The sequence below is a fragment of the Chrysochloris asiatica genome, unplaced genomic scaffold (assembly GCF_000296735.1).
Source record: "Chrysochloris asiatica unplaced genomic scaffold, ChrAsi1.0 scaffold00201, whole genome shotgun sequence".
Taxonomy (NCBI): domain Eukaryota; kingdom Metazoa; phylum Chordata; class Mammalia; order Afrosoricida; family Chrysochloridae; genus Chrysochloris; species Chrysochloris asiatica.
In genome coordinates this window covers 1,441,836-1,455,495 of record NW_006408719.1, presented here as the reverse complement: position 1 = coordinate 1,455,495, position 13,660 = coordinate 1,441,836, and the positions used below count along the sequence as shown (strand labels likewise).

Sequence of the window (13,660 nt, the reverse complement as noted above, 5' to 3'; positions counted from 1 at the left end):
ACTTCTAATTTTCCCAAATTCATACTTCGTACATTCCATGTTCCAAATTTCAATGGCTATTTACAGCTATTTCTTTTCTTTTTAAGTTGTTGCCCATCAGCAAATGCAGGTTCTGTGCGCTTTTTCTCCCCCGAGCTTAACTCTATTCAAGTCATTATGGTCAACTCTACTTTGAGGAGGCATTTTTTCCCCCAGTCACATTCTGAGTGCCTTCCCTCCTTCCAGTCCTTTATCTGACAATGTTTCTCTGCTATTCATAGAGTTTTCAGTCACTAGCGATTAGGAAGTAGTTTGTCACACTTTCTTCCTAGTCTGTGTTTGTTTTGTAGCTCATCTGAAACCTGTCCACCATGGGTGACCCTGCTAGTTATTTATATATATATATATTGCCTTCATATATTGCCTTCTCACCTTCATGGTTTCTGTTAAGAGATCATAGCTTAATTTTATTTGCTTGCCTTGTAAGTAACACTTCTCTTTTCGATAGTGTTCAGGATTCTCTCCTTGTCTTTGATTTTGGAAAGGTTGACTATGCTATGCCGTAGTGATTTTCTTTTAATGTCTATCCTTCCTGGGGTTCATACAGTTTCTTGAATGCTTACCTTTTTATTTTTCATGGTGTTATAGACATTTTCAACCAGCAGCTCTTCAACTATCTCCTCTGTGGACTTCTGTGGTTCTTCCTACAATGGAATGCCAATAATTCATAAGTTATTCCTCTCCATGTTGTGCCACATGAATCTCAGGCTTTCTTCAGATTTTTTTAGCCTTTTTTTTTTTTCTGCTTGCTCTTCTATCTTAGCGGTATTGAGACATTTGATGTCCAGCTCATTGGTTCTGGCTTCCATTTCTAACATTTTATTAATAATTGTTTGAACCTCTTTTTGCAGGTTTTTAAAATGTTTCGAATATGTATCTATCTTTCCTGACTTCATGACTGTAGCACTTTCCTGTCTCCTTCCTTATTGTTCTCAACTCCCCTGTGGAGCTTTTGGTTACATCTAGATATAATTCTGCTGAATTTCTTCTCTGGCATTTCCAAAGCTTTCCCTCCTTCTGCTGTGAAGTCTAGGTCTATCTCCAGCTCATCTGTCTTAGTTACTCTATCTTATTTCTGGACAGGTGCTGATATGGTCAGTTGTTTCTTGGGTATCTTCAATAATTAGGTTGATAATTACATGAATGCAATATATCATTATGCTTTATGATTGCCTCCAGGTAGATGTGATTAGGAGATTGCCTTCCTTATTCACATTTCTTTTTACTCAACTCAGAGTAGCTAGCAGGTGCTAGCTTTCTATCTGGTATATAGCAGTGGGTATTGGCTCTTTCCTGGATGGTGGAATTTTACAAGGTACTGTGGGTTAATGCACCAGACTGCAAAGCTGTTTGAACTGCAAGGTTGGTGGTTCAAGCTCACCAGCTGCTCCTGGAAAACTCTATACAGGGTCGTTATGGGTCAGAATCGACTCAATGGCACTTGACAACAACAACAACAATTGTATCTTGCTATATTGCCTCAATTGCTGTCCCTTCTTGGGTAATGTAGTTATGGAAAGAGCCACTTTACTTTAAACTGAATGCAAAAAAAAAAAAAAAAGCAATATCATCTAAGTTTTTATCCTAATGATAGACAGTTCACTGATTAGCAGATCTGTGTGTTTATGCAGTAGCACCCTCCATGGATGGGAGGAGTGCTTGCTCACTCATGCACTCCCTCTACTCACCAGAGTGGTAGTGCACATTCAGAGAAAGAAAAAATGGGCAGACAAAAAAATTATTTTCACCTTTATTTTGGAATATCTGTCAGGTCTCTACAATGGATTTTCTGTCCTGTGGCCCTATTCCCTATGACATTCTCCCATCTTCTACTTTTTGTATGTTTTCAGTTTTGTTTAATATTGTATTTATGCCATTTATAAGAGCCCCTTTGTGACCCTATTTTTCAAGGGTGATCTTTATAATTCTAGGTTTTACATGTAGATCTTAAGTCCATGTTGAATTAGTTTTTGTACAGAATGTGAAATATCGTCTTGTTTTATTTCTCTGTGAATGGATAAGCAGTTTTGTCAACTCCATTTAATGTGTTTTGGACCTTTTTAAAAGTTCAGCTGACTCTACATGAACAGATTTACTTTTGAGTACTCAATTCTGTTCCATTGAACGGTGTGTCTTTCATTGTACCTGTACTAGGTTGGTTTGACCACTGTGGTGAAATACATCACCTTTGGCCTAAGACAAAGCATCTAGAAAAAGACTCAGAAAATAATGGAAGAACTAAACGACAGATTCAACACACTTGACATCATAGGATTATACAGAGCACTCATCCTGGAAATAGCACAGTATACATTCTTTTCCACTGAATATGGAAAATTGTACAGAATAGGTCATCTCTGAGGTCAAAAAAGCAAGCCTAAACACATTGAAAAACATGAAAATAGTACAAAGCATCTTCTCAGATGACAAAATTTCAAAATTAGAAATTAACAATAAGATCAGAGGTGAGGTGATGGTGGATAGGGTAGAAATGCAGTGAGGATCTTTGTTTACAGTAACACAGAATACCGTTTGAAGCAGGTTCAGGGGACAGTTCCAGTGGAATTTGTAGCAAAAACAAGAAATCTTGTGCTTTCAAATCCATTGGGCTCAAAGGCTCCCAGAGCTGCCATAGTGGGCAAGACTGAGTGGGGAAAGGATCATAGCTGCCACAGACTGATGCCTGAAGGAACTTCGGAGATAAAGGTGTGGACATTTTTTTTTTTTTTTTTGTATTTGCTCATTGGTCTCTCGCTGTCTGTGCACCTCCATTATCATGACTAGAGGGGCTGCCTGAACAAGAGGACAACCCCCAACCCCCAGAGGGTTCTACTATACATGTGCACAAATATCCTCAAATTTTAAAAGGAACAGTTTCCACTTAAAATCAAATGACAATGTAAAATGGCCACAACTGGCCCTGAACTGTTTATCACTAGGAAAAAGGGCAGAATTGGGATTGTGGAGCAAGAGAGCCATAGACTAAAAATGAAATAGTGTGAAAGTTAAATCCTGAGTTACATCATAATGACCAACAATGGCATCATGAAATTTCTTAGGAAGCGTTGAAGGCAAGAAGCTGAAAGAGGATCTTAAAGTCAGACTCATATTTGGATATATATTGTTGTTGATAAGTGCCTTCGAGTCAGTTCCAACCCATAGTGAACCTGTACAGGGATTCTGAGGCTGTAAATCTTTACAGGAGCCTAACGCCTCATCTTTCTTCACTGGAGTGGCTGGTAGTTTCGAACTGCTGGCCTTAAGGTTCACAACCCAATTCGTAACCACTACGCTACCAGATATATATATATATAATGGAGTTCTGGTGTGGCGCTGTGGGTTATTGTGCCACACTCCAAACCTATTTGAACTGCAAGGTCGGTGGTTCAAGCTCAGCAGTTGCTCCTAGGAAACCCTGTATAGGTACTATGGGTTGGATCTGACTTGACAGAACTTAACAACAACAACAAATATATATTTTCTTTATTCTGACATTGTAGACTACAGTATCCAATCTTCTTTTTGCTGATTCTGTTTGATTTTTGGGCCCTTTGTTACCTTTAGGGTGCTCTTTATCTCCCTATATTACCCAAGAAAAGGCAGCAATTGCTGTCATATAGTCAAGCTACAATCACACCCTATAAAATCACACAACCCAGGCAAGAACCAATACCAGCTGCTATACACCAGGTAGGAAGGCAATCCTGTGATATTTACTCTGAGCCGAGTAATAAAAATAGTGAAAAGGGAAGCCTATCTGTTGATCACATCTACCTGGCGGCAATGAGAAAGTATAAAAAATACCAAAATACACACTCATTTAAATATTAAGGCCACAGCTAACCACTGAATATACCCAAGAAATAGAAACAGATGACCATATCAGCACATGTCCAGAAACAAGATAAAGTGATTGAGACAAATGAACTGAAGGTAGAGCTGTAATTTATACTAGATGGAAGGCTGGAAGGCAGGCTTTGGAAATATCTGAGAAAGAATTCAGAAGCATTTTTATAAATCATCAAAACACTTTACAATGGAGTTGAGAAAAATAAGGAAAAAGTCAGGAAAGCACTACAGGAATAATCAAATAAGATGCATACAGCATTGGAAACAATTCAAAACCTACAGAAAGAGGTCCAAACGATTAATAACAGAATACCAGAAATAGGCAATACACTGAAAGAGCAAATGAGTAGAATTGAAGAGATGGAAGCCAGAACAAGTGAGCTGGAAGACAAATTTCCCAATACCACTAAGATAGAATAGCAAGCAGAAAAAAGGATAAAAAAATCTGAAGGTCTGAGATTCATGTTGGACAACATGAAGAGGAATGACTTAAGAATTATTGGCATTCTGGAATAGGAAGACACACACAAGTCCACAGAGGAAACAGTTGAAGACCTACTGGAAGAAAATTTCCCTAACATCCTGAAAAGCAAAAACATAAGCATTCAAGAAGCTCAATGAATCCCAAGAAGGATAGACCCCCAAACGAAAATCACCAAGACATATCATAAACAAGCTCTAAAAAAAATCAAAGATAAGGAGACAATCCTGAAGGTAGCTAGGAAAAAGAGAAGTGTTTCATAAAAAGGCAAGCAAGTCAGATTAAGCTCAGATCTGTCAGCAGAAAACATGCAGTCAAGAAAACAATTGTTGTTGTTGTCAAGTGTTGTCGAGTAGGTTCTGATCAATAGCGACCAGGTATAAGGTTTCAAAAGAGCATCTGGTGAGCTTGATCCACCAACCTTGCAGTTCAAACAACTTTGCAGTCTGACACATTAACCCACAGTGCCACACCATGACTTCCAATAAGGAATGGGAAGACATATATAAAACCCTTAAAGAAAAAAACAAAACTGCCAACAAAGAATCCTCTACCCAGCAAAGCTGTCAATCAAAAACGATGGTGTAATCAAAACATGCCAGGATAAACAGAAGTTAAGGGATTTGGCCAAAGAAACTGTGTGCTGCAAACATCCTAAAGGGAATTCTGTGGACTGAGCACCAACAAGAATAGACAATAACCAGAGATTGACATACAGGGCAGCATCACCTGAAACTCAGTCAACAAATGTAAGAGTCGAGAACAGAACAAAAGTAAGAACAAGTTCATAGGATCTGGGAGGCCAGTCTATGATCAAAACAATTCCTCTGATAAAGAAAGTAAACACATAGGAACAGAGATCCAGGTGGAGAAAATATCACTTAGATTACAGGATAAAATAGACTGTATTAAATGGAAGAAAAAGTAAACGGAATATAAGGTAACCTCATAGAAAATTAATACTTCACAACATACCAAGAAAATGAAAATCCAAGAAACACATGGAAACATTAAAACTGTGAGGAAACTGACAAAGAAAACCCAAAAAAAAAAAAACCATGAACTCCACACAGGAAGACATGCAGAACAAAGAAAGCAGCACCACCACAAAAAAACCAAACATAATGGCAGCAATTAATCCACACCTATTGATAATTACACTGAATGTAAATAGATTAAATGCACCAGTTAAGAGACTGAGAATGGCAGAACGTATAAGAAAACAACATCCTTCAATGTGCTGTCTGCAATAGACACATCTTATACACATAGAAAAAACATATTAAAAGTCAAAGGAAAAAAAAATCTATACCAAGCTAATTGCAGTCAAAACCAAGCAGAAGTAGCAATACTAAACTCTGATAAAGACAACTTAAAGGCAAAACCAGCATAACAGGTAAAGATGGACATTATCTCATGATTAAAGGGACAATTGAACAAGATGACATAATCATAATAAATATCTATGCTTCCAATGAAAGAGCTCCAAAATATATAAAGAAAATCTAATAGAGTTGAAGAATCAAATAGGTAAATCTACAATAATAGTGGGCAATTTTAATGCACCGCTTTTGAAAATGCATAGGACAACCAGAAAGAAACTCAACAAAGACACAGAGGAACTAAACAACACAATCAGCCAACTGGACCACATAGATGTGTACAGAGCATTCAACCCAACTAAAACACCATACACATTATTTTCCAGTGTGCAAGGAACATTCTCTAGAATAGACCATATGTTAGACCACAAAATGAGCCTCAAAAAATAACAAACATTGAAATACTACAAAGCATCTTCTCAGACCACAATGCTATCAAATTAGAAACCAGCAATAGGAAGAACAAAGAAATAAAGTCAAATACATGGATACTGAATAACACCCTGCTGAAAAGTGACTGGGTAATAGAAGAAATAAAACGTGAATTCACAAAGCTCCCAGAAACAAATGAGAACTAAAACACCAACATACCATAATCTTAGGGACAAAGCAAAAGCAGTGCTGAGAGGACAGTTTATTGCAATAAATGCACACGTTTAAAAAGAAGAAAGAATTAAAATGAACATATTAACACAACATCTCCAACAACTAGAAAGAGACCAGAAAAGTAAACCTACAGTCAACAGAAGAAAGGAAATAATTAAGATTAGAGCAAAAATAAACTAGATAGAAAACAGAAAAACTGTACAAAGAAATCAACAGGCCAAGAAACTAGTTCATTGAAAGAATTAATAAAATCGACAAACCATTGGGAAACCTAACAAAAGAAAAGAAGGAGAAGACACAGATAACATGCATAAGAAATCACATTGGTGGTGTCACAACAGAGCTAATAGAAATAAAAAGGACAATAACATAATATTATGAAGATTTGTACTCTAATACATTTGACACATTTTTAAAAATGTTTTATTGGGAAGTATGTGGTAGTTTACAAGGGAGAACATTAGTTTTACATTCATCCTATCGTATATTCATTGCCATTTTTACAATCCCCTCCATGCATCATCATTCAACCTGCAAGCCTGACCCTCCCTCGGTTGTCAGCACAAAGCCCCTCTCCCTTTCTGGATATAAAGTCCCCAGCTGCTCCATCTCTCCACATCATCATTTCTACATCCATCTCTGGCATCACTGCTTCTCTGGGTAGGGTCCCACTCGCTGCATTTCCCCCTTGATGGTCCCAAGGACCACAGCTCCTAGACTGCAAAGTTAATCACTGCCTTCCTTGCTACAAAACATCTACCTTTATATTTCCAACCCTCACAATCAGTCCTGATAACAACTATTCACTATTGTATCTCAAGAAACCTGTCTGCATTTCCTTTGATCAGCCCCGCCTAGACAGATTGGATACTACTCAGTGGAGATTCTACCTTCCTCCATGCTCTCTGGATCTAGGTTCCCTCTTGAAAGCTTGTAAGCCAGTTACTTCTTGCCATTGTAGCCCCGCCCCCCCTCCACTTTGGGTAGCCAATTTCCATGTTGCCTATCCCTGTCTACTCTGTGTATGGAGGGGGTGGGAATTAACCTTGCTGTAAAGATTTGTATCCTCTTTTGAGCTACTGCATCCATAGGTGTAGGTCTAGTTCATCAAATTGTATTAGATTGCTCTTTTTTTCCTCTTCTTTCTTCTTCTAGTTGAGCTCTGGTCATCCAATCATTGCAGCCAGGTCAAGTGGGTATTATCTGCAAGTGTGGGTGTTCTTGTGTGTATGAGGTCTCTTCTTATCAGCTAGATGTTTCACTCTCTACTCTAGTCCTCTGGGGCTATGTCACTGACTCTGGTCCCAAGAGTCCCCAGGTCTTGACACACTGCTGGCCAACCAGGTCTCCACCCAAGTTCACAGGAGTCTATTGAACGTTGTAGGGCTTAGCTCACAGCTTCATTGCTGTTTTTCTCACACTTCCCCTTATTGGTGACAAACAAGGTCACTGATCAGAGTGTGTATTCCCATTAAGTCTTTGTCTTGGAAAGGGGTTTGCTTTGAGGGGACCTGACCACTTGCCTTGATGTCTCCTGGGAGAGCAACTTGCTTGTTCTTGTAATAATCAGTCCATCTGCCATTATTGTTTTGTATTTTTCCTGTCGGTCTTTCTTTCCAGAAGTATCTTCTGTTCTTCTAGAGATGGATACATTTTTAGAAAAACATGACCTACCTAATCGTACACAGAGTGAAGTAGAAAACCTGAATAGACTTATAACAAAGGTCATCAAAATCTTCTTACCAAATAAATTCCAGGTCTATATGGCATCAATGGTGAGTTTGGCCAAACATTAGGGAAGAGCTGTCACCAATTCTACTCAAATTATTTCAGAAAATAGAAGAGGATGGAAAATATCTTAATACATTCTATGAAACAAACATAACACTCATACTGAAAACCAGGGAAAGACAACACTAAGAAGGAAAATTATAGAGCAATATCCCTCATAAACATAGATGCACAAATTCTCAACCAAATCCTAGCCAACTGGGATACAGGGATTGAGGCATGGTTTGAATGGGTAAAAGAAGGGAAATAATTTTAACATGATTGGCTGTCTTTTGCATCTTGGTTTCCCTAGCCTACCATTCTAAAATAGACACTTCAGAGAGAGAGAAAGGAGTAGACAGAATCATCGCCATAGAAAACGTGTAAGTAAGTATTTAGCATATAACTGATTGGAATACCTAAAATGGGGCTAGAACTTGCTAAGTGAAGGAGGCTTCCTGTGGAGAATTTGCATTGCATAAAACTATAGGTGAAATCCTGAACCCATCCAGAATCTTCTAAGGTGGAAAATTTCATTTTGAAAGGACAAGCAGACCAGCCTGGAGCAGCTAGAAGTACAGAATATATTTCTTGAAAGAAAGACCAGCAGGAAAAATAAAGTACAATAACAGCAGTCCAATTGACTACTACGAAAAGTTGTTCACCTGGGAGCCATTAAGGCAAGTGTTAGGGTCCCCTTAGGGCAAACCCCTTTTAAGTCTATAACTCAAGGGGAATACATGAGCAGGCATGTAGTCTGGCTGGTGACCACATTGGTCATCGATAAGGGAATGTGTGGAAAAAACAGCAATGAAGTTGTGAGCTAAGTCCAACCACGTTCAATAGACTCCTGTGAAGCCAGATTGAGACCTGGTTGGCCAGCAGTATGGCAAGACTTGGGGACTCCTGGGCCCAGAGACAGTGACATGACCACATAGGACTAGAGTGGAGAGTGAAGTGCCCAGCTGATATGAAGTGAGGGGAGATACACAAGAACACCCATACTCGCTGATAGTAACCACTTCACCTGGCTTCAAAGGCTAGATGATCAGAACTCAACTAGAAGAAGAGGGAAGAGGAAAAAAAGAGTAATCTGCTACAATTTGACGAATTTAACCTATTCTTATGGATGTAGTAGCTACATAGTGGGTACAAATCTTTACAGCGAAGATCATTCCCACCCCCTCGGTAGGCAGGGTTGACAGAGGTGGGCTACCTAGACATTGTCTACTCAAAATGGGGGCTGGGGTGTTACAAAAGCAAGAAGTGATTGGCATACACGCTTTCAAGAGAGAGCCTAGTTCCAGAGGGTGTGAGGGAAAGTAAAATCTCCACTGAGTGGTTTCCAATCTGCCTGGATTGGGCTGTTGAAAGACTCCTGTGGTACAATAGTGAATAATTGCTATCAGAACTGACTGTGAAGTTTGGAAATGTATAGGTAGACATTTTGTAACAAAAGGAATCGAGTGGCTGGTTTTGCAGTCCAGGAGCTGAGGTCCCTGGAACCATCAAGGGAGAGGAGCAGAGTGCAGGGCCCTACCCAGAGAGTCAGTGATGTCAGAGATAGAGGCAGAGATGATGATATGGAGAGATGAAACAGATGAGGACTCTAGACTCAGGGAGGGAGAGGGGCTATGTGCTTGTGGTCAGGGGGCAGGATTGCAATGTGTACCTTTAGGCTGTTTGATGTTGCATTGAGGGGATTGTAATCATTGCAATGAAATGAAATACGATAAGATGAATTTAAAGTTAATGTTCTCACATGTAAACTATCACATAATTCACAAGAAAAACTTAAAAAAAAAAATCCTACCTAACAGAATTCAACAACACATCAGAAAACCAATACATCATGACCAAGTAGAAGTCATAACAGGGATGCAAGGATGGTTCAACATCAGAAAAGTAATGAAAGGGAAACAATCACATGATCATAACAATTGATGCAGAAAAGGCATTTGACAAATCCAACATCCATTCTTGAAAAAATTCTCAACAAAGTAGGAATTGAAGGGAAATTCCTTAACATAATTAAGACCACCTTAAAACCTTCCCTTGCAAACAGGTTCCAGACAAGGATGCCCTTTATCAACACTCCTATTCAATCTGTTTTGGAAGTCTTAGCCAGAGCGATATGATAAGATAGGGAAAGTAAAGGCATCCAAATTGGCAAAGAGGAAAAAAAAAAACTCTATTTACAGACAATATGATCCCATACATAGAAATCTCCAAAGACTCAGCAAAAAACACTACAGCAATTCAATGGAAGATTCAGTAACATGACAGGATACAAGATCAACATACAAAAATCAATTGGGATTTTGGGACTGAGACTGGTTGTGGGGAAGAGAAAAGCGGCAAAAGGGGATTTTTCAAAATACCGAAAACCTCCTCCCAGATCGAGCGCAGCGGCACCCCCAGGCCAGGAGCATCTCTGGTGGGCCAGAAGGTGACTGAATTACTCAGATAGGAAGATCATCTTCCAGGGTTGTTTTGTTTTGTTTTGTTTTGTTTTGTTTTGTTTTGTGTGTGTGTGTGTGTGTTTAGAAGGCCCCAGATATTTGAAGTGGCCATTTTGGAATTACAATGGTTTTGGATATTTTTGTTCCTGAAGTTTATTAAAATTGGCAAGAATCATCTGTGAAGTGAATTGATAATAGTGAACAATTCAACAAGCTACCTAAAAAGAGACCAAACATTTCTTCAGTATTTTGGTTCAAACGGATTATATAACTGGTTAAAGTATTGCAGCTGGTGGAATTTTTGCTGCTTATCCCCTGCCCCCTGTTGGTGTTCTTAAGCCTAAACTGTAAGATATGTTTGATTTGTGTACTGAGTAGTTTCAGCAGTTTCAAATTACTGTTCAAATATTGCTGAAATTTCATGGTAGTTTATTTTTACCTTTATTAAAAGTTTTAGAATTTTTTGATCACACCCTTTTCATGCCACAAAGGGACAGCTTTTCTAAATGAAGACATTTGAAGATTACAGAGTTTTTTCTCTTTTATCTTTTATTTACATGGAAATTTAAGATGTTGCAGTTTCCCAGCAGCATGGTAGTATTGAAGTAGCTATGTGTCTCCTTGTATATGGTGATGTTTAGGAATGCTCTTCAGATGTGAAATTTTCTTTTTGTTTCTAGGCTCATAAATTGGATATTTCATGGGGAGAGAATAAATACAATAGTGACAAGTACATGGAATAATAAAGAAGACAGGCCTCAGAAGACTTTATAATCTTAAATCCAAGGAACTTGGCTAATTCTGAACATAACCATATGAAAAGTTTACATAAATATGGGTAGCTGACTTGAAGTAACTCTATGTCAAATAGTCATAGGCTAAATATCTTCAAATAACTTGGAAATTATTTCAGAGGATCCAAAAAAAAAAAAAAATCAAACTGGAAAACATAAAGATTACAGAAAGAAAAAACAACACCTTCCTGTGCAGTCCTGTTGAAATTTGGACTTGCCATGAGGTGTTGAAGGCTTGTTTCACTGAGTCAGAGAAATTGGACCTAAATAGTGCAGCATGACTTTGCTCCAGCCTGGCTTAATTTTCCTACACCACTATCATCAACTAAGTCGTCATTGAGTTTTCAGAAGCTTTCTGAAAACTTCTCATGGGCAGAAAATCATTATGATGTGAATCACCGATGACACAACTCTTCAGATGGCTTTGATTCTGGCATTGGGTGTCCCAATGGAGGTAATTTAAGAAGGAAAGAAAAGAATGAATGGCATACACATGGAAGAAATGGTACTGAAAACATAAATCATCGAGGGGGATACCACGGTAGAAGTTCCCGTTCTTGTAGCAGTATTTTCCATTCTGGAAAAAGCCAAGGATTACATGAAAATAATATACCTGACAATGAAACAGGCAAGAAAGAAGACAAGAGAGAACGAAAACAATTTTAAGCTGAGGATTTTCCATCTTTAATTCGATTATGAAAGAGAACCAAATCAGAATAAATCTTTAGCTACAGGTGTATGGGAATATCATCTGAATCCTAAATCTAGAGCTCCAAGAATGCTAGTCATTGAAAGGTAATGCAAAAAGACTTACAGTTATCTGGATTCCCAGTAGTGGGAAATTTTCAGTCACAACCAGTTAAGAATGTGACTGGTCCAAGTGTTTATAAAGACTTAGTCCCCAAACCCACTGCTCCACAGACAAAACCTACACAATGGAAAAGAAAACTAAAGAAAATAAAGTTGGAACTCCTTTCCCTCATGAGTCTACATATGGTGTTGGCAACTTTAATGCTTTCAAATCAAGTGCCAAGAATTTTAGTCCATCAACAAACTCAGTGAAAGAGTGTAATCGCTCAAATTCCTCTTGACCTGTTGACAAACTTAATCAGCAGCCTCATCTAACCAAACTGACACGAATGCATACTGATAAAAAGAGTGAATTTTTGAAAGCATTGAAAAGGGACAGAGTAGAAGAGGAGCATGAAGATGAAAGCCATGCTGCCTCAGAGAAGGATGATGACTCATTTGATTTGCATAACTGCAATAGTACACACCAAGAGAGGGATATAAACTGAAACTTTAATGAAAGTGAAATTCCACAAGAGAATGGAAATGCTTCGGATATTTCTCAACAGCTTATACAGTCTTCAACTTTTCCATAAACTGATGTTCTTTCAAGTTCACTTGAGGCAGAACACAGGTTGTTAAAGGAAATGGACTGGCAGGAAGATAATGAAAATGATGAAACATATGCTCCTTTAACTGAGAATGAAATGAGAGAATTCCAAGTTTTAGTGAACAGTTATAGAAGAATGGTCTCAGAAAAAATGGCGTTTTGAAAAATGGTCTGATCTGTGACTTCAAGTTTGAACCCTGGAAAAACAGCACTTTCAAAACCACTATTGAGAATGATGACACAGAAACAAGTAGCAGTGACGTATCAGATGACGATGATATGTGAAAGACTTTCAACTTTGCTCTTCTTCTTAAGTTGTGCTTTGCTTATCCTGGGTCTCTTACCTCTCTATAAAAAGTTTATAATCGTTTTTTGTTTTTTTTTCCCCCATCTTTTTCAGAAAAGTTATTGGAATCTTGATTGGGATTGCATTATATGTGTCGATTGCTTTGGGCAGTATTGACATTTTCACAATGTTAATTATTCCTATCCAGGAACATGGTATATTCTTGCATTTTTGTAAGTCTCTTTGGGTTTCTTGTAGTAGTGTTTTCTATGTATAAGTCCTTTGTTTCTCTGGTTACATTTTTTCCTAAATATTTCATCCTTTAGGCAATTATTGTAAATGGTATGTTTTTCCTAATTTTTTTTTTGTCAGCACTGTCATTATTAGTGTAGAGGAATCCAACTGATATTTGTATGTTGATCGTGTACATTGCCACTTTGGTGAATCTTGCAGGATGAGAAGATAAACATTGAAGAAGCTGCACAAAGCACAGAAAGGTAAACTCCAAACAAAAATCACCAAGACATATCATAATCAAGCTCTCCAAAATCAAAGACTAGGAGAGAATCCTAAAAGAAGCCAGAGACAAGAG

The 13,660-nt window shown here is 38.1% G+C and overlaps 1 pseudogene; it reads left to right on the top strand.

Annotated features, from left to right (window-relative positions):
• LOC102820963 overlaps positions 1-13,067 on the top strand; it is a 52,436-nt pseudogene extending 39,369 nt beyond the window's left edge.
• The last annotated feature ends 593 nt before the right edge of the window (positions 13,068-13,660 follow it).